Source organism: Hemitrygon akajei, chromosome 7, assembly GCF_048418815.1.
Source record: "Hemitrygon akajei chromosome 7, sHemAka1.3, whole genome shotgun sequence".
In the NCBI taxonomy this organism is placed as follows: Eukaryota; Metazoa; Chordata; class Chondrichthyes; order Myliobatiformes; family Dasyatidae; genus Hemitrygon; species Hemitrygon akajei.
In genome coordinates, this window is record NC_133130.1 from 86,215,079 (window position 1) to 86,236,639 (window position 21,561).

Genomic DNA, 21,561 nt, shown 5'->3' on the forward strand with positions numbered 1-21,561 from the left:
TCCAGCGTTTTCGATCCTGTTCATTATATGCTGATTTTAATAATCATATTAATAATCATGTTACATGTGATCGGTAAATACATCGGTTAAAGTAAATACGAAAACCTACTTTCTACTGCACGTCACACTTCAATCAGTTTCCACAGGTATCCGTTATTTTCTAATTTTTCGTGCAATGTGTTTAAAGGAATTTTATGACACCGATCAATATCTTAGTAAAATAATCATTTTGGTCCTAGCCGGGCAGTGAAATCTTTGCTTTGTGCTAAAGTCAACACTGGCTGTGTTGAGCTCAAATAATCCAGCTTTGCTTCGACTTCTTTACAGTCAGAACGCAGCTCCATGAGTTGGGCTGCCGTCGTGGTTGGATCCACAAGTTCCAGGTACGTTATCTGCAAAATGCACGTTCATTTAAGGTTTTAAAAATATCCCAGCTAATGTCAAATAAACTGATCCTAAATCTCTCTCGCCATTGTCAGCTATTCGAACGAACTATTATTGTTACATTTTATGTAGATCGAGAGTGGAAAGCGTGGGTCTAGCTATTAAATTAAGATCGTAACTGAAAATAACATTTTCTACTTTGTTCTGTTTTTTTTTGTTTGTTTTAATAGGATTTGTGATCAAATTGAAATCAAATGCAACGAACCATTCAATGTGCGTTCAATAAACGTGTTCGCGCCTTCCCTTGCAACACGGTGTTTTCAATTTGATGGCAGCCAAGTATTACATTTGTCTGTGAGTCATGTAAATCACTAAGTTACTTATTTTCGAAGGAAGTGCTATTCTCCTTTAATATGCTATTTGGGTCCCTGGTGCTTTTAAATAAAAATGAGCATACAATACTTTCATTGACATCTATAAATAGACAAACTTAATAACAAAAGGATGCCCCTCTTAATTGGATTTAATAACTGAACAATGTTCACTCCTGAGAGTTAATGTTATCGAATTGAATCAAAAATAGAGCCGCAAAATATCAGGCAGACATAAAACTGTTAATGGAGGTCAGATAAATATATATAACGTTGGGTAGACAACTAGAATGAGATATATGGGTACAACTATTAGAAACAATGGAGATAGGATGGATGCATAGATAATTGAAGATAACAGATTTTCAAGACATTCATCTTTTGATGGATCGGCCAATGATGCGAAATGCATTGTTTCAATAAGTGGCGCACGGGGAATTGAAGATTGCTTTATCTGTGAACAATGCTCCGAGAATCATTTTAAAACAGATAAGGCAACTGTAGTTAGATAATGGTGAAGCAGAAAGCAACCCAGCAGAGTATACTAAAGATTGGAAAGACGGCTCCTGTTTGCCGATATGTGAGCGATATGGAGGGAACTTCAAATAACAGACAAATCGAATTTGTCTACTGTGTGATCGTCAGGGAAAACATGAGATCTAACTCTGACATCCCAAATCTTAAAATGCCGTTCCGTGACGAATGTCTGTTTTCCGGCTGCAGTTTGAAAATACAGAATCGAGGGTCTGGTGTCTCGCAGCGAAAACATAATCCGAAATGTCTGAATGTTTCTAATCTCCACTGTATTTCCGTTACTTATTCGGCGTTAAAGATGGTTTAAAATCAAGGAAGGAAATTAATTTGTTTGCTGGTGTATGGTGATCACAAAAGCTTTATTACAATGATTTATCAACATTGTTGGTTACTCAATCCGTTGTTATCTTGCACTGTTTCCATTTACTGTATTGGAATAACAATATCTTCGCTGCGATTGCAATACGAGCGCTGAAGTACGCAGCGTTTAATTTCTACGTTGCAATATTGTTAGTCTGTAGTTTCTAAACAAAATTCGACAAGTTAGCCTCCAGGATGCTTGAACAACATTATTAACCGTTCTCTGAGATATCACTTTGAAGTATATTTTTTAAAGTGATTAATACAGCCGGTAGAATATAAAACGAATGCCTTCACCTGGAAAACGCATGTAAACAGCGGCGTTGTCACAGCAGGATTAAGCATCTACAGAAAGCCATCGCACCAGAGTGAGATCCGTGGAAATCAATCCACACACGATAGGTCTGACCGTTTTAATCAAACCAAAGCAGCGACACGGGCGCAAATGAAACCACCGACATTCTCTTCCCTAAAATATAATCACTCTGCGGCGCATTTTAATTTCTATAATGTTACGTTGTCCGGGTGGGAGTAAATAAATGATAACGACAAGCGCGTTTACGTTATAACCATCTTGTAATAATATTGACAGTGGGTTCTCAAATGACGGACAAATAGGCAAATTTGCCTTTTAGTAATGTATTACTGTATATTTGAAAGAGAAACACACAGGTTATTTTAACGAGGCGTCTTGGACCTTTGTTCGAGCAGTCCCAAAAATCTAGAATCAAATTTTATTTCAGTCAGTCTAAGGTTATAACGGGAATCCGGAACAGGGACAACAAACAGTACAAGATCCAGCCAATCAGGGTGTTAGCGTGGAGGTCTCTTCCACAAGTAAAACATTACTTGTGCGCTTAATTACAGGATCGATTGAGATTGCACAGTTAGAGTTATCACAGGTTATGGGATCGAAGCGAGCGGATTCCGGGTACCTCTAAACACTGTCTCATTGGTACTTAAGACGAAAGGCCCACTTCTGTTCCCTAACAGCTATTTACTTATATTTCGAACATGGCAGCCGGCTGGTGGTCTACTGGGCAGCAGTGATCGCTGTCCTCCCGCACGTTTCTGATATCGATTGCCACAGGCACTGAAGAGATGCCTCAATAACTGCCTCGCAAGTACCCTTCCCCTTTTCGCTAGAAAGCCTGCACCTAGCGTTTGTTTGTTTGTTTAGTTATTTAGTTGATAAAGCGCGGAGTAGGTCCTTGCGGCCCTTCGACACATGCCGCCCCAGCATCCCCACAACCCCGATCAATCCTAACCTAAGCAGGGACAATTTACAATGACCAATTAACCTACCGATACATCCTTAGACTGTGGGAGAAAACCGGAGCACCCGGGGAAAACCCAAGTTCCACGGGGAGGACATAGAGACTCCTTACAGATCGGTGCCGCAATTGAACTCCCTACCCTACAATTGGCTCCGGTAGCCGCTTCCAATAAAACGGCCACATAGTTTGTATGACCGACATCAGATTACGGGAGCCAACAACCCCATTCTGAGCTCCGTCACGACATAACATTACCAAAGCGACACTGGGAAATCACTGATGTTCTCAGAGACTCCTTAAAAAGTGTGGATTTCCCCGCGGACATCTCAGGGAATCCATGGTACCCAAACACGATCAAAATGGAAATGGGGCATTCAGGACTTCAGTTCCGTTGATAGGACACAAAGAAACCTACGGTAAACGTCGGAAAGAGCCCCAGCATCTCCCAAACTGCCAAATCGTCCGTTCTGCCAGTCATCTCCTGTCCCACTTGTTTCGTAGTCTGTGAATCCCACATGGGCCTCATCAGTCTGTTCAGAACCCATAGAACTAGTGTTAGCCTAGGTCTCTAGGAAACTTGGCTGTCCGTCCTTCTATCTCTCTCCTAGTCTCGCTAAAAAAAAATTCTCCATATTCCAGCACCTACTGTTTCTTGTCTCCATGTCTGTCTATCTATCTAAACATCTGTCTATCTATCGCCATTTGTAACTATATGACATTTTAAAACTTCCAGAGGGTGAATTTACGTCATGAAACGTATAATTAGTTTCTAAACCTCCGGTGGTATCGGACGACAATATAAATCTTGCCGCGTTTTCCCTTTCGCTCTCTATGGCACCCAAGTGTGATTTAACATGTCATATTTTTAATACATGACCACTACTGTGCAGGACACGCTGAAAGGGTAATCGTTGTTAAATAATTAATACAGTTCTATTCCTCTAGTAATGCGAGTCTTCGGATTTGTCAATTACTTGTCATTAAATGAGTGTCTGCCCACGTACTTCATTTCACATCCTTTGACGGAGAATAACCTTTTGTCAAGCCCACTCCAGCTTTGAATTAAACACAACTGGCCTTTTGATATCTAAGTTCAAAGCAACCCGGTTTTCCACATTTAATAACGCCCCCACCCCTCCGTTAACGTCGCAAATTTAACAGTAATATTTTGTGAGAACGGGGTGATTTAATTTTAAAACGATCTCGGATAAAAAACAAAATGGTCAATCGAATTTCGAAATAAATCTGGATAGAATCAAACACCAAACTTCTGAAGTGGGAACATATCGGATAGTGTAAAATTGCAGCAGTGAACTTGGGGTTCTATTGAACAATTGACGTTTATCGTTGAATGTATATATATATATATGACGATTTTATTGGCCGGCTTCTTTTCGGCCTAGGACCAAAGAACTTCTAATACCTTTTGATGGGGATTGCATTGATTAGTCCAAAAGAAGGAAACAGAACGGTTCCCGGCCAACGAAAAGAACAAAGTAATACCTTCAAAAGCAGAGTTATTTCTTTTTTTAACCCTTCAATGTACTAAACAGAGAATTTCTGTCCAGACATATCTTGCAACCATGGTGCTAAGTGGAACAGAAATCGGGCTCTCCGAAGAGCGGGTGCTTTTCTCTCTCTTTCGCGGAGAAGGGGTGGAGGAGTTTAATTAGGTTATAATGTGGCGGTATTTGTATCGGAGAGCAAATCCAGTTTTGTTGGGGGGGGGGGGGGGAGGTGGAGCGCATTGTGAATCCCCATCCGATCCACAACATCAAATCTGCAGAGATTCTCACAGAAAGATTTGAAATGTCAGAAGAGGCTCCAAAATGCCTTCGTTTAAGACTTGGTACATTATAGACGGTAAGCTCGGACGGTTTACTGTTGTCGTGGCAACACGACACAGCTACCGCCTATAATAGGGCCTGCTTGATCCGTTTACTTCTGCGGGGCAATTTAATTACATTTTGCACTAGTTACTTTATCTGCATATAATTTGCAAATGTCGCAGCACATCTTTTTCTCTCTCACTTTCTCGCCTGGATTCAAAGGCGAGAAATAGCAGCGACTTCAGTAAGAGACGACTGCAGTCAAACATTGAGATTCAATCTATAAGTGTCTGCATCGGAATTATGGCCGGAGCTGCCTCATATCTTGCCCTCTCCAAACATTAAAAACTACAGATCAAAAACTTAGTTTATTATCAATTTTTAAATTGCCCCATGTGAAATTCAAAACAATCGACGGTCAATGGAGACAGGTTAAAAGCAACATTTTACTGCCTTTTTTCTACTACAGGCGTCCAGTTTAAACCCGCTCCTCATAGTTAATTAAAAATACACGAGGAAGTACAAGATCTTTGGAGGCTTTGCTTGCTTCTGCATGTTTATAAACAATTTTGTTCCACAACAAAATTTACAATGCTAAACTCGACGTCAATAAAGCACTTCTGGTCTGCGAGCTTTGGAAGTTGGAACCAAGTTTGTAAAGTCGAATGGATGATCTCGAATTTTAACTGGTTAACCGTGCTCGGGAACACCCAAGTTGTGCAGTCTCCCGGGAGACTGAGGGGAGACGAATCATACAAGCTGTAATTCCGCTTTAGCCTATTGCAGGGGTGGGACAGTTCACACTATACCGCATTAACTGGTCTTTCTTTTGAAATATTGCTAATCCTCTATCTGCGCAGCGGGAGCAGTCGTTAGTACACAGTACATTAAAACCGCGGCGAGGAAGCGGGATCTGCATTAGAACATCCAGCATTTTACATGCATTCTTCCTATTTTACACTCTTTACCATCCAGAAGGTGATCAGTCCACCACTTCCATTCGCCGCTGCGAAATTATGCACTTTTAATATCAATATCAATGAATTCTCCAGTTACAATTTGGAGAAACTCTTTTGCGATGAAATGGCACCAGTTCCATTTCCCTTTTACTGTTTTTTTTTAAAAATGCGTTTTTGCGTTTCAAAATGAAAAAAATATCGCTGATAATATTATCAATTACTTGATCCCTTTTTGTTTAATATTAGCAATTGAACGCCGCTTTAAAATAGACTTGTACTCTTGTAACATAGCCTTGTTTTAAGCATATCGAGCTTCAAATGCGCTTCGAATGCACCAGCGCACCCTGCCCCGCTAACTATACTTGACCTTTTGGTAATAAGGTAATTAAAGAGTAATTTTTTTGTGCAGAACGATAAATAGGACTATTAACGTCCTGACGAGTTTAAAGAGAATCGTATAACAAAGGCGAGAAGGAAGAGAATGGAACAGAAAAAGAGAGTGCTTTAAATTAAAAATATTGAAATGTCTCTTGTTTGTTTTAAACGCACCACAAGCGAAAATGCAGCCTGTACCCTCAATGTGGGTGAAATGGGAATTGTTTAAAGAGTACTTCTAGCCCTGAAAATTACAGTGAGAAGTCAATACGGCAGCTGTTATACAGATTCTGCACTGAACTCAACACACACTCTACAATACATTGTATTTTCCAAGTAATAACTACAGTTTTCTTGTAGTGCGATGGAATATGACACAGCGCTAATTTGTGTATCTTATCTTCTTTTTAATTTATGACTTTTAATTGATAAAGGTGGAAATAGGAACAGTTACATCTAAGTATTATCTAAGTATTTATTGCTCCAGATATACAAAGAGCGACTGTTGTGATATTCTGCATATTGCAAATTCATAGGAAACTAAGCTATGGTTTAACGGATGAAACCATAATTAAATGAATGAAACAATAACTCTTTACATAAGCTGTATTATTAACATTAAATTGGACATTATTACCCCCTCCCCCACTACTACCACCGCCAATTTAAAAGATGATCTAGTCACTGGAAATACATATCACATTTGTTTTAGGTAAGCATCGGTACACCGACATCCAACGAAACTCCCCCCTTTTTTTTGGTTAAAGACCAAAGGATATTAGAAAGTGCTCGATTCCATTTGCCGTGAGGGAGATGATGGATTATTTCGAGACGATATTATTGACCGTTTATTTCTGAGTTACTGGCGTTTGATTCGTCGCGGTTGTAGTCGGCCAGGGTAGCGGTGACTCCTCTGCTAGAAATCGATAAGAGAAATCAGCTTCACTCAACGCTTTACTGCTGCACTATATCCCGGACCAGCCGCATAATATCGTTTCCACGGAAAAATTTGCAAGACATTTGATGGGTGGTGGTGGATTGGGGGTGGGGGGGGGGGGGGAGAGGAGGTTAGTGGCGTGTGTTAGGGATGCTCCTGGATGGTTTAACAATTCAAAAACACAGTGCAGTTGCACTCTCTTTTTAAGAACGGTATTACATGTAATTATTTCCATTCTTAACTTGGGGGTAATTCGTAAAACTTCACTGGTAATCTCACTTTCTCGGGTCTCCCTTCGATTTTGCACCAACAGTTTATTTCGTTGTGGTGACAAACCCCAGGCTTGTGTACTATCAAACGTTTGCAATTAGGGATGGAATGGTTCACATTCATTACTCTTACTTAACCAATTGGTCACGTTTTGGACGTGGTTTGTGTAAGCTTCTTAGAAATAATTTAATTTCCATGAGATACTAAATCTGAGCGCGGTTTTTGATACACTGTGCTGAGGATAACAGCCTAGTAACGAACAGGTGGTGTCTTTGGCATCTGAATTCCTTTTGATATTTCTGCTTTTCTGGTGTGCAAAGCTTGGCCGCCGTTCAGTTTCGATGTTGCCACATTAAAATTGCACCATGCAAATAGCGTCACGATTAGATACAGATACACGCTGATGTAGACTGTGTGTGTGGGAGTGCGTGAACTGGTCCTGCGTGGGGGTGCATATTGTGTCAGGGAATATTGTCCCTCTGTTTAATTGTATAAACGCGTGAGTTTTCATATATGTGTTAGTATCAGTTTTCTCTTTCTGTGTGTGTGTGTGTGTGTGTGTGTGTGTGTGTGTGTGTGTGTGTGTGTGTGTGTGTGTGTGTGTGTGTGTGTGCGCGCGCGCGCATGAGTGTGTGTGTGCATGTGAGGTGTGTGTGCGCGCGCGCACGCTCTTTGCGACACTACACTCTGTGTATATATCCTTCTGCAGATGTATTTGTGATTATGAACAAATATTTGTAAGAGTTTGCATCAATTTTTGCACCATGTGGGAATTTGTGAATGTTTTATCACGCAGGTACCGTGAAAGTCCATGTTAATTAAGTATACCTCTACCGCTTTCTTCCCTATCTGAGCACCAATGTGTGTGCTTCATTTCGTGTGCCGAAGTGTTTGCGGTTTTTTTGTGAGCGTTTGTGTGATCTGACTGTGTGTGTATTGTGTACTGTATAAGTCTAAACTTGATGCATTTTCTTGCGTGCTTGAGCGGATATATTCTGTCGAGTACGTGCGAGTTTGTATCGTTTGGTTGAACATGCGTTTGTGTTCATATATGATTGAGAGATCCGCGCTTTGCGAAAATACTTGGGTAGATGTACGGTGTGTGTGTGTGTGTGTGTGTGTGTGTGTGTGTGTGTGTGTGTGTGTGTGTGTGTGTGTGTGTGTGTGTGTGTGTGTGTGTGTGTGTGTGTGTGTGTGTGTGTGTGTGTGTGTGTGTGTGTGTGTGTGTGCGTGTGCGCGCGCGTGTGCGCGTGCGCCCGCTAGTGTGTATCAACTATTCTGTGTTTCACAGGTCTATATGTTAACGAAAGAAAACCGGATAACTGTACAATTCTGCGGACTCCGTAAGGATGGGAGCAATGTGAGGGGTGGCAGAATCTATGCTTAACAACAGTTTCAGGCTGTATAATTTTGGTGTAACATTTCTGTGCATTTATTCAAGTAAAATGAGACGTAACGAGTCTGCCTTTGACCCTCCAGCGACCTCACCTGAGATTTTGTAAACTGTTGACTCGCCTCCCTCCCATCAGCGACGCTAACAATTTATAGCATCATCCTCGTTTTGCCTCAACTCGCCATCTCCTTTGTCATTTCGTTTTTATTACATGACAGGAATAACGTACAAAGTCAAAATACTCAAACCACCCAAGAATGTTTAGGATTGACCTTAAAATCCAGTGATCTGCTAAGTACTGCGGTCGGTCCACAGTGATGTATAGAAATGATATCCCAAGTAGTTTCACTGTTAATTTTATGAATTTCAGTCAAATGCTACCCGTACGACTTTCTCTCAGTATGTATTACATTATATTTAATGTAAAGTCAGTGGACGGACTGGTTTAATTTGGAAGTTTCACGCTTAAAACTAATATTTTTCTTCAGTTGGTACAAAATTTAAACTTGTCTTTCCATTCCCTGCAATAAACCTCGCACTCGATGCAAATTAACTTCATATCCCCTGCCGTTGTTCCAAGCAAAGCTAGCCATCAAGTCTTTCTGGTCTTTGTTGTATCCCCCAACAACAATATCTAAACCCGTGCTGATGCCACTGTATTTGTCCGCCGCATAGGTGTGCCCATGTCGGGATGATGATGATAAGGGTGGGGAGAATCGTTTGTGCTGTTTTAATTGAATAGTTGATTCCAGCTACGAAAACGACTAAAGTGGCTGCTCTCCGTTAACTGTGTAAAAAAAAACCCGTAAATTCTGCTTTACCATTTGCATTTCCTTTATTCATATATACGCACGAAAAAAATCATAGTTTGACAAATAATTACTGATGCATGTAGGTTGTTTCACGCTGTGGCGCGGTATTATATTTAAAAGTGCCACCTTAATCAAATCGTTGCAATCTCTGGAAAAAAAAGCGAAGACCAAATAAGATCCCGTGATAGTGTTTGGAGATGGGGAGGCAAGGAAATCAAACTTGGAAAAATTCACTCCCAGCACCTTACACGACGACGTGTTAATGTTATGGTATTAAAATAGATTATTATTCCTTACTTTAATATTTTCTGAAATACTCACTGTAGGACAATCATCATTGTAAAAATAGATGAACTATCTTCCCGGTGGTCAAATAACACGAAACATCCCCTTTAGTGCGTGAGGCTACACCGATGATCCACAAACAGGCCTTTCTCTAATTCTATCTTTACAAATGTCAAAACCACATTCTCAGAGTCAGATTCAGAATCAAGTTTATTACCACTGACATATGTCGTTAATTTTTCATGTTCTACGGCAGGGATACAGTGCAATACAATAATAGATAGATAGAGAGCAAGCAAAAAGAGAGGCAGTGTTCGTGGGTTCATAGGCTCTTCAAAATATGATGGCGTGGAAGCTGTTCCTAAAACACTGAGTGTGCGTTCTCTGGCTCGGATAACCTTGGAACAAGAATGGGAACACTTTTATTGTTTTTAAAGAGGAAATACTTAATAGAGGATAAATCAGAGCCACGGGGGGAGGAGCGAGGAGAATAACATTGGAACTAATTGCACAACACTGTCCAATTACCGCACAAGAATAGTTATAGAGTCGCATTGGGTAGAAACAGGCCCTTCAGCCCATTGCGTCATGCCAACTATCATGCTCTATCCCATTTCTCTCCAGCCAAATGGCCTAGTTTTCTGCTGCATCACTGTATATAATTCGATGAAATTAGTTCTTGTGTATAACTGCCGGGTAGATCCAAGACGAAGGTATTCAGCACTGCTTATGTTTTTCTTCGTTTCCCAGAGAGAGGAAATTTTACACTGACATTTCAGCTTCCGCGCTCGGAAAGCGAAGGGCAGGCAGGTTCAAGTTATTCTGATGCTGTGCGCAGCCATCAGTTGCAATCGAATTTTGGAAGAGTCAACAGAGCGATGGAACGCGAACCCCTTGAGGCGTGTTCCATTGCTTGTTTAATGCTGACCAAACGTTCCGTCTCGGCCAGCATGCTCCTCACAATATTTCTGCACCTGTCTCAAGCTGCAACAGCTGGGCAGGTTCAAATTATTCAATCATTTCGGGCACGGATACTGCGGTACACATGTATTGCCTTTCCGCGATAGTATTAAACAATTAATTTTTAAATTAACCAGTTCTTCCCTGAGCAAAAACATACGAAGGAATATACTAGAGAGCGCTAACTATTGGTACCAGAACCGACCCAGTCAATTATTTGGGGGGAATTGTTTGGCAATTCAATCTTGATTCATGTTTGTACCATAAAACTATATCAGATATTTTTGCATGCCTCAATGATAAACTTCACAATCTATAATCATTGAAAACGTTTCATTTGTAATTTAGGAAAATTATTACGGTACGAGAGGATCATAAAATATTGCAATATATATATATATATATATATATATATGTTCCAATATTTTATATATTTACGTAGCTGCTTATAATCCGTAGTGTAAAATCAGTTAAATCGTCCTGTTTCAAACCGAGTTGATATTGCTGCTGTTTCTGAATATTATAAAATATCAAATTCAGTTACATGTAAGGTTAGGTCTGTTAGTGTCACCCTCACTGAATCTAAAAATCCTGTTTTAGAATACAGCCGAACTAATCCACTCGAATTATGCAGTCGATCTATCCGTCTCCCTCTTTAACAGATGCCGCAGGGTTTATACTGGGAATACTTTCATTTTTTCGTTGTGATTGTTGTGTGTGCTTTCTGGCAGGCTTCTTTGTTCTCTCGTCATGATATTGAACAACAGCACTTACCTCCGAGAAAATTTCCAGTTGTCAAAGCGAAGGATAACATTCACCAACTATAACTAAAATAATTGCTACCCAATCATATAGCTGGAGAAGTCTTATTGTTGTAGTTGATCGTTTAGTTTCCAATTCACCCACTCTAGCATCTCATTCCATCACCTCCATCACAAAAAAATACACCCCCACAGCGCAACAAGCTTTCCTTCACTCAACCCAACTTTCCAAGGCGCTCAGTGACTTATTGGTGTGGACTTCGTGAATATGGTTGCCTGATAGCCACCATAGATGCAGTGGAGCAAAGAGCCTATTTCTGTGAAATTTTACTGTGGGTGTTTAGCATGTAAATTTTTCAAATTCCATGGGTTCACCGGCACCCAGTATTTTCCATCTCAGTCCCACATAGCTAATGGACACAGACTTGAGAGAGAGAGAGAGAGAGAGAGAGAGAGAGAGAGAGAGAGAGAGAGAGAGAGAGAGAGAGAGAGAGAGAGAAACACAAGTACAAATAAGTAGCGTGTGTACATTGTAAAACAAATGACAAAAACTTTCATCACATCCCCAGGATTGGCAGAGGTAAAATTTACCCACTGGCCCTGTTTTTCTGCTCACTCTTGTTCACTCTCTATTACCTCTAGGCTGTCACATAATTGAAACTGTACCAAACCAATCACAATTCTCTCTGAACCTCAATCCATCGCTTGACACATAAGATTTTTGCTTTTACTTTCTGCCTTGTATTAGAATATCTTGTTGTAATGCTATGTAAGCCTAGGTTGTCACATAACTGTACCAAATCAATCATAATTCTCTTTGAATATCAATCCATCTTTATTTACATAAGACTTTTGTTTTTGCTTTCTGCTTTTTGTTAAAACACCTTGTTGCCATGCTATGTAATAAGTAGAAAGATTTCTTAAATTTATAACATTATAAGTTATTAGTATGTTTGAAGGTATTGCAATTATATGTTTAAATTCCATAACTTGATGCAATATGTTTAATGATGAATTATCAGAATATATACAATGATAATGAACAAATGTATAATTTCTTTCTAATTTGTTTAACCATATATTTGCTGTTTACCTATTTTGTTCCACAGTTAGCTAATTTGCTACAAGTATGTGCACTATTCAATATATTTTATACTTTAATATACTTTTAATTATACATGCCTCTAAAACTTACTAATAACTAAATTATTATGTTAAGGATTATGATGCTGATTTGTTCTGTTTTCTGATAACTTATTAAGGATAGTATATTGAACAATTTTTCTATTAGCTTCTGGTTGTTTCATCCACCTTTGTTTCTTTGAGATTCTGACTTGTCTTTTATAGTTTTTTTTCTATTTTTGTTTCAGATTTCTAGTATTTATAATATTTCTTTATATACACTTTCCAGCATTCTAATGGTAACTGCTTAAAGGTTGCTCCCAAGTTATGTCTTCAGCCTGTCAATTAGACAACTGACTTGTCTTCAGTTAGATGATTGATGATTCCAACTGATATCTGTCATACATTTATGCATTTGTCTGTGCAATATTCAATTATCATTATTCTTGAGGCAGATTATTTCTATTTGCATCTCCACATTCTGTTTACAGAAAGGAATAAGTATGAAGCTGCCATATTGTATCTGAAACATCTTTCAAAGAATCACCTAAGAAATAGAGTGTTTAATGATGGAGAGAGCTGTAGTGCATTTAGTCACTGTTTCGAAATGAACAGTTTTAGTTCACTCCTGAATCAACAAAGATGAGGAACAGAACAATAACACTTTATGAAAAGGATTTCCAATATAGTTTAACATTGAAAATATACTGTTCAACGTAATTTTCCAGGAACATTTGTTAACCCAAATTTAACTATCTCATACAGTTAAAAATGTATATTTTATGCATTCTATAGCCCCCTTTTACATCAACAGTATGGCAAATATAATTACAACACTGAACTTGCAGTGTTCATTATGTTCTGCCCAAACAGTGAACCCTTCTAATGGAAGGTATTGCTTGCTTGCAATCTGACTTAAATCATTATATTTGTAAGCTGATTTTCTCTTTACTTTGGAATAAACTGTTAATTTTGGAAGATGTGATTAGATAACTGACTCTGTGGATAGTTTCATGTTTGAATCATGCAAAGAATTTGTAGCCTTCTTTAGCTTAACACCGATTTTATTAATCCAATCAAGGAAAGATTACCATGGCAACTAACAACAGAAAAGTTGCAGCAATGGCTGCTTTCTGAAAGGGTCTTCAAAAGGAAGATGCTTCAAAGAACATTGAAGGAATAATATGTCTGCTTTTCTTTCAATACGTTTTGCAACAGTGCCTACATAACATAAAAGACTGAATTATTCAAAAAACATTAAAAGAAGCAGTCGATATGGTTCAAATTCTTCAAAAGAACATTGCTGAAGAAACTTGTAGCTTGCTTCGGATATTTATTTGCTGCTTTGGCATGATTTATGATTTCTTAAAAAGAGTTACAGATTTCAAGAGGTGAAGTCGTCACAACACTATAATATTTTTGAAACTGTACCTGGTGCTAGAAGTGATTTATGGCTGACACTGTGCCAATACAAGTTTGTTTTTTTCCCCATGTATAAACTCATTGTTTTAGATGTAGAGTCATAGAAGGTTCTAAATGCAGGCCAAATAGCTTTTTCTCATAAGGAGGAAGAAGTGAAAATTAAAGAATTGTATGTAACTTCTAATAGCTATTCCTACTTTGTGGCAAAAAATAAGAGCTAACTACATATGTTTTTCAAAAGCATGGAACATGTTCTTGTAGAATTGAGTATTAACTTCAACAACCATTCCATTTCCCTTTTTTATCCACTCAGTGAAGTTGGCCCTGAATGTTTGGGAAGGAACAAAACTGACTCATTCACATGGCTTTTGAAGAGTTCATACATAGGATAGGTTGAATATGTTTTGTTTGTGTTTGAGTGACTAAAGAAGACCAAGCAGTGTTTAAAACACTGGAACATTTTTATAGGGCAGATGCAGTGCACGTATTTTCTATTTTGGAGGAATCCAGAACACTGGCAATACAAGCTTTTCTCCCAAAAGGTAGTGAAAGTTGTTTCAGTTGAAACTTACAAAACTAAGATAAATAGTTTATTATAGGGTGAGATATGAAACAAGGGATGTAAATAGAGTAAGTCCAACAGCATTGTTCATTAAATGGCCTGTTCCTGTACCTATCATTTACCAGAACAAAAGTGAGGAAAATTCTGGTCTGAACTATAAGATGAAAGGTCGATTAATTACTTCCTATACTAAATGTTTCCACTTCAGATAATTTTGATATTGTCCCAGATGCTTAATATAAATACTAGATGTTAGGTATGTGTCATCAGAAAAATCTGTTAGTTCAGACCAGTACCATTACTGCCATCCTGATGATAAAACTACATTCTCATAATACTGCTGTGGCACATAAGGCACCACTAAGTGGATCACCATTCATCCAGCAAATATTGTTGTTTGTGTTGGAAATGCCATTTTCCAAATCACCCATGCGAGCCTTTGTGTGTCCAGAATTAGTACGTGAATGCAGTGGACCACTACAAATGTAAAAGGTAGCCTATAAAATAGCTTAGTTCCCTTGTTGCTAAATCTGTTGTTAGTCCTGTGGCATGAATTCTGAAGAAACATCTGCTAGTGTAGCGGACAAAAATATTATATCTTGAAACAAATTCTTAAACTACAAATAGGTCAGAGGCCAAAATTGTGTTTTTATTTATAACTATGTGGTTTTTAGAATAAAATGTTTAAAAATATCAATTTGATAGAAGCCTTTTTCCCTCCAGTACACAATCTGCTGTTATTGAAATAAAAATTTAACTCAAATGAAAGACAGCTGATAAACCTGAGGTCAAAGGTTACAATAGTTTGCTGAATTAAAGTTCCTACTTTAAAAAATCCTTTACTTTAAACATTACTGTGATACTCCATTCTTGCAAAGATCAGTTCCTTTAGGAGAGAAGAGAGAGAAAAAAAGTAGAATGCTGAAATTAAATTATTGTGAAGATCTGAATGAACTTACCCACTCTTTAGCCACAAGTCAGACTGTGGGGGAGGGAAGAACAAAGCACACACGTTTAGCAAATACAGGCCAAGGATTGCTGTTTACAGACTGTCAGGTTTATTGGAAAAGTTTAGCTCTGTAACCTGATCCAATCTGATTTGCTTCTGATAGTTTAAAAGGACCAGGTGATTGTAACCTGCTCTCCCTGGTTGGTAATGACAGGCAGATTAACTAATTTCTGCTTTACCTCCCCAATTCTGATTTTTCTCCCTTTTCCAGGCACAGACCTGTGGACCGGCTTAGCTCTTTCAGGTATCGTCCTGCGAACAGAGCTGGTTCTGAAGGTTCAGATCAAGTGAAAGTAATGATATACATTATCAAATGACTCTGAAAGAAAAGCAACATATAAAGAATATTTTTGTTTAAAAAGGAGAGGGAACTAAAATGTGTTGCTTATTGAATCTTTCTGAGTGATTGGTCAGCTTCTCATGGCTCAGTTTCTGTCTCCCGTGTGGCTGTCTTGCAAACAGGTGTAAAATTCTTGCTTCAATTTTCCAATCCGTCCTTCCCCAGGAAAATCCTTTCAGCAGCTGTGTGGAGATGACTGATGGAAAAAAGGCTGACCCGTTGAGGTTTTTGCAAATGGGAGACCATTTTCTTTGAACTGCATTCCTCCTTCTCAGCACTTTGCTAAAAAGAAAAGAAAACGAGGCTTCAGTTTTGGTGCCTTGCTTTTTATGCCCTTGGTCATATTCTGGGCAGTCACATCTTGGTGCGAGCACAGACTTGATAATTACCTTTCACCCAGTGCTGCAAAAATCTGGCAGGTTCAATAATGGATGACCCTGATGATGTGTGCTCAGGCACATCTTTTATCCGGCACATGGCCTGGACTATCACACTCATTAGCTGAGAATAGGCAGAGAACAGTAATCCCTGTATGGGTGGAAAGCAATGTCAAAAGTCATAAATATGTCTTCGAAGCTGGGAAGAGTGAAATGGTTGGGCAAACTGGAATTTTCTTCTTAGCATGTCCTGAAAGATACAGTCAAATTTTGTCAAAAGATACCAGGTTATACCTAAACCCTCTTTGACTCTCTTTCATTGGAATACACTTAAATGCAAATTGGCCATAAATGCTGGTGATATATTAATCAAGGTTCCAAAGGAACCAACACCTTAACCACTTAAATGAGACTTAAAACATTTAGTGTCAGCCCATTTTACTATTACTAGGCATAGTAGGTACAGTCTGTAAAAGCAGGCTGGACTAGAGGGCGCGTGCTGTGAGGAGAGGATGAACTAGAGTGATGATGAGAGAAAATACTTCTTACTATGTGCAGTTGATATTGTAGTTTAAAAGCTGACTGATTCAACAGTATCTCATATACAAATATAAGTGGCGGATCTTCATATCTGGGCTTTCGCATAGAAGAAAAGATTGATGGCCATGGATAAAAGTTTGGATATATTGCATACAGGTGCTTATCTTGCTGCCCGAAATCTCCTGGTTTTGCAAGCCACACAATTTGTTTATACGCAATCTACAAACAAGGGAGCAATTCCCAGCCAGTTTCTCTGCATCATTAAAATCTATTTGCATGTGATGAAGAGCAGTAGAGTTGATGAGCAGTTAGATACAGTCTGTGCACGGTGCTGGCAATCAGAGGCATGGTGAAAAAGCATGAGATTATCAAACGTACAAAGGTTCAAAGTAAATTTGTTATCAAAGTACATATATGTCACCATATATGACATATATGTCACCCTGAACTTCATTTTCTTGGAGGTATTCACAGTGGAACCAGAGAATACAGTGAAATCAGTAAAAGGACCGCACATGAAGTCTGACAACCAACCAATGTGCAAAAGAAGGCAAAGTGCAAATGAAAAAACCCCAAATAACAATATATATAAATACGTAAATAATACCGAGAACATGTAAAGTCCTTAGGACGTGTTCAGTGATCACGTGGAAGGGAAATAACTGTCCTTGAACTTGGTAGTGTGGGACCTAAGGGTTCTGCACCTCCTTCCTGCTGGCAGCAGTGAGAAGAGAGCATGATCTGGATAGTGGGATTCCTTGATGATGAATGCTGCATTCTTGTTGTACCACTCCTTGTACATACGCTGAATGGTGGCGAGAGATTTTCCTGGATTATGAACAAATTTGTTAAGGATTTCAATGTATACTCTTCCAAGAGAGCCTGTGGTTTAAATATCTGTGCACATTCCTGCATGTAGGCTTGCTTCTGTGATCAAAGCATCAAAACATTGGAAGGATAAAACAAATCTCAGAATCAAGTGTTACTGGAAGATTCCTTATCAACCCTTCTTAATTGACTCAAAGTGAGCATAGAACTAGACAAGATGCAATGTGGATTTTTGAAATGAATGAGACAATTGGTGTTTGCCTTGAAGGCAGATTATTGATAAGGTTGCTTGGGGATTGCTAATGTATACAACTGATTTGTTTTTTTATGAAACTGAATTAAACAAGCTCAAGATATGCTGGCTGCTATGTATGATGTGATGATGGAAAGTAAAATCAGTTTTGTCTTTTCTGTGAGGGAGTAAGAAGAGCATAAGAACATACGAGCAGAATTAGGCCATTTGGCCCATCAACTCTGCTCCACTATTCATTCATGAGTATGTTTTCTTTCTCACCTCCCACTTACTCATCCTTACCAATCAAGAATTCATCAATTTCTGCCTTAATTACATCCAGTGATTTACCCTCCATGGCCCTCCCTGGCAACAAATTCCATGAAATCACCATCTTCTACAGGCATGTCTTTTTATTCTGAGGCCATGGCCTTGGATCTTACTTGGATTGGATACATTTTTTCCCCTTCCTCTTTAGAGGGAAAGATCTTGTTTGTTGACTTTAGGGTCACAACGCAGACTGTCCTGCCCTTAGCTGAATACTACTATAAGCACAACACCAAACTTCACTCTCTAAACGTTTGTGAGATGTTATTGGAAGGAAGAATAGGGCAAATGCATAATTTAACAGAAGCACACTTCAGATTCCCTCATTGTTAGATAGATAGATAGATAGATAGATAGATAGATAGATAGATAGATAGATAGATAGATAGATACTTTATTCATCCCCATGGGGAAATTCAACTTTTTTTCCAATGTCCCATACACTTGTTGTAGCAAAACTAATTACATACAATACTTAACTCAGTAAAAAAAAATATGATATGCATCTAAATCACCGTCTCAAAAAGCATTAATAGCTTTTAAAAAGTTCTTAAGTCCTGGCGGTAGAATTGTAAAGCCTAATGGCATTGGGGAGTATTGACCTCTTCATCCTGTCTGAGGAGCATTGCATCGATAGTAACCTGTCACTGAAACTGCTTCTCTGTCTCTGGATGGTGCTATGTAGAGGATGTTCAGAGTTATCCATAATTGACCGTAGCCTATCAGCGCCCTTCGCTCAGCTACCGATGTTAAACTCTCCAGTACTTTGCCCACGACAGAGCCCGCCTTCCTTACCAGCTTATTAAGACGTGAGGCGTCCCTCTTCTTAATGCTTCCTCCCCAACACGCCACCACAAAGAAGAGGGCGCTCTCCACGACTGACCTATAGAACATCTTCAGCATCTCACTACAGACATTGAATGACGCCAACCTTCTTAGGAAGTACATTCGACTCTGTGCCTTCCTGCACAAGGCATCTGTGTTGGCAGTCCAGTCTAGCTTCTCGTCTAACTGTACTCCCAGATACTTGTAGGTCTTAACCTAAAATAGATGTTACAGTTAAGGAATGCATGTTGGGTGAGGACTTGTTAGAGCTATTTTATCTAAATATTTAGCAGATCTTCTATTCGTTATCTGATGGAATAATAAAATATTGATTGTTGTATTGCAAGTTTCCACAAAGTCTGAATAAGGCTTATATCACTGATATATGTGACGAAGTCTGTTGTTTCATTACAGCAGTACGGTGCAATACATTAAAATACTATTAAATTACAATAATAAATAAATAGTGCAAAAGCAGAATAATAAATATGATGGCAGTGATGAGAAGGAGGAGAGTAATGCCTTGCTGAGAGATGTGCTGTACAGGGAATTTGTCAGGGTTTCGGCCTGAAACATCGTAATTACCTCCTCCCATAGATGCTGTCTGGCCTGCTGAGTTCTGCCAGCATTTTGTGTTTTTTATTTATTTCCAGCATCTGCAAATTCACTTGTGTTGCATAGAAATACACTTAGTTGCCACTTTATTAGATACACCTGTACATCTGTTTGCTAATATAAATATCTAACCAACCAATCATGTGGCAGCAACTCAATGCATAAAGTTATGCAGACATGGTCAAGAAGTTCAGTTCTTGTTCACACCAAACATCAGAGTGGGGAAAAATGTAATTTAAGTGACTTTTAACTGCAGAATGATTGTTGGTGCCAGATGATATGGTTTGAGTATCTCAGAAACTGCTGATCTCCTGGGATTTTCATGCATAAAATTCTCTAGAGTTTAGAGAGAATGGTGTGAAAAACAAAAAATTAACATCTAGTGAGTGACAGATCTGTGGGTGAATATGCTTTGTTAATGAGAGAGGCAGAGCAGAGTGGCCAGACTGGTTCAAGCTGAGAGTAACTCAAACAAGTACACATCACAAAAGCAATGTGCAGAAGAGCAACTGTGAATACAACACATCAAACCTTGAAGTGGATGGATTACCATAGCAGAAGACCATGAACTTCACGCAGTGGCCACTTAAAAAGGCCCAGGAAGTGCCTAATGAAGTGGCCTCTGAATGTATGGCAAAATAAACATTGCTTGATGCATACTTTGCTGGTATGGTAGCATAACAGTTATGTAACTGAACTACTATCCTTTGATATGGAGACTTCAGCTGGTACCCATGACAACATCTGGGGAATGGAAACCTGTAAACCTTGACTTTAAAATGTTGTATAATGAGCAGCTAGTCTTCTTAACAGCTTTTCTGACTATTTGTGCTGAAGTCAAAATAATCCCCTCCTCATCATACTGCATGTGCGCTGGGGAGGGGGTTGACAGGAGAAGCCACAGCTGTGATGTCCTGAAGAATACATTGACACCACAAGCCCAACATGGGTGCAAAGTGGTTTTGACTTCACACCAAAGTTCAAATTGTGGCAATGGACAGTGAGAAGGGGGGAGGGGTTCAGTCTACCCTATGCAGAAATCAGGAGATTTGACTAATGGACTGGTCATCTTCCAATGACAAAATTGCCCCCATTCCCCCAAGTAAGAATGGATTAAGTCCCAATTTAAAGTGATGTTCCACATTGTCTTTGAGCAATGACCTCCCACTCCAGGGATCTAAAGTTCCATTGATGTTGCAATCTTGCACAAAGTTACACAACTGTTTTGTGTAGCTTTATGTATCTTTTTTTAACAAACGGTATCCTAAATGAATTCATTGACATAGCATGCAGCTCTTTCCCAGGGAGCAAAGGATTAACATTCCAGTCATGCCCTTTTGGAGTACAGCCAGAACGTTAGCTCACAGCTGCCCTGGAGAAACACCTGAGCAGGCTCAGGCCAGGAGAATGCCAGGTGCCACCAGTCTACTGGTTGGAGAAACTAGTCATCCAATCTGCAGGCTAAATTCAATTGCGAATTTCAGCCGAATTGCATATCCTGAAAAAGAGCCTCGGTCTTGAAAAACAATACCCCAGTTGTGAGAGCAGGGGACTGTCTTAGGTGGGTGGAGAGAGAAATTTCATGGTGGGGAAGCACTTACTTGTTGATATTGCTTTGCTTGTGTTTTCTCAACTGTAGCTGTTTCACCGCACGAAACTTTGATGAGGTGTTAGCAGGAGTAAACATAGGGAAATACTTAGGTTTACCATTTAGAAACTTAACAGAAGCACAGAAGAAAATATATGATTAAGCTTTCATGACTCCTTCATTACTAGAGCATGTGTTCCCATTAGGGAATGTGTACGGGCTGAGGAATAGTTTCAGAACCAGAATCGAGTGTATTATCACTGGCAT

The 21,561-nt window shown here is 39.1% G+C and overlaps 1 long non-coding RNA gene across 1 annotated transcript in view; it reads left to right on the forward strand.

The window, feature by feature from the left end:
- LOC140730639 (uncharacterized) overlaps nt 1-21,561 on the forward strand; it is a 58,487-nt gene continuing 36,926 nt past the window's right edge. Inside the window, exon 1 of the long non-coding RNA XR_012099646.1 lies at nt 1-383. This is a non-coding gene — a long non-coding RNA (uncharacterized lncRNA). The remainder of the gene's footprint in view (nt 384-21,561) is intronic.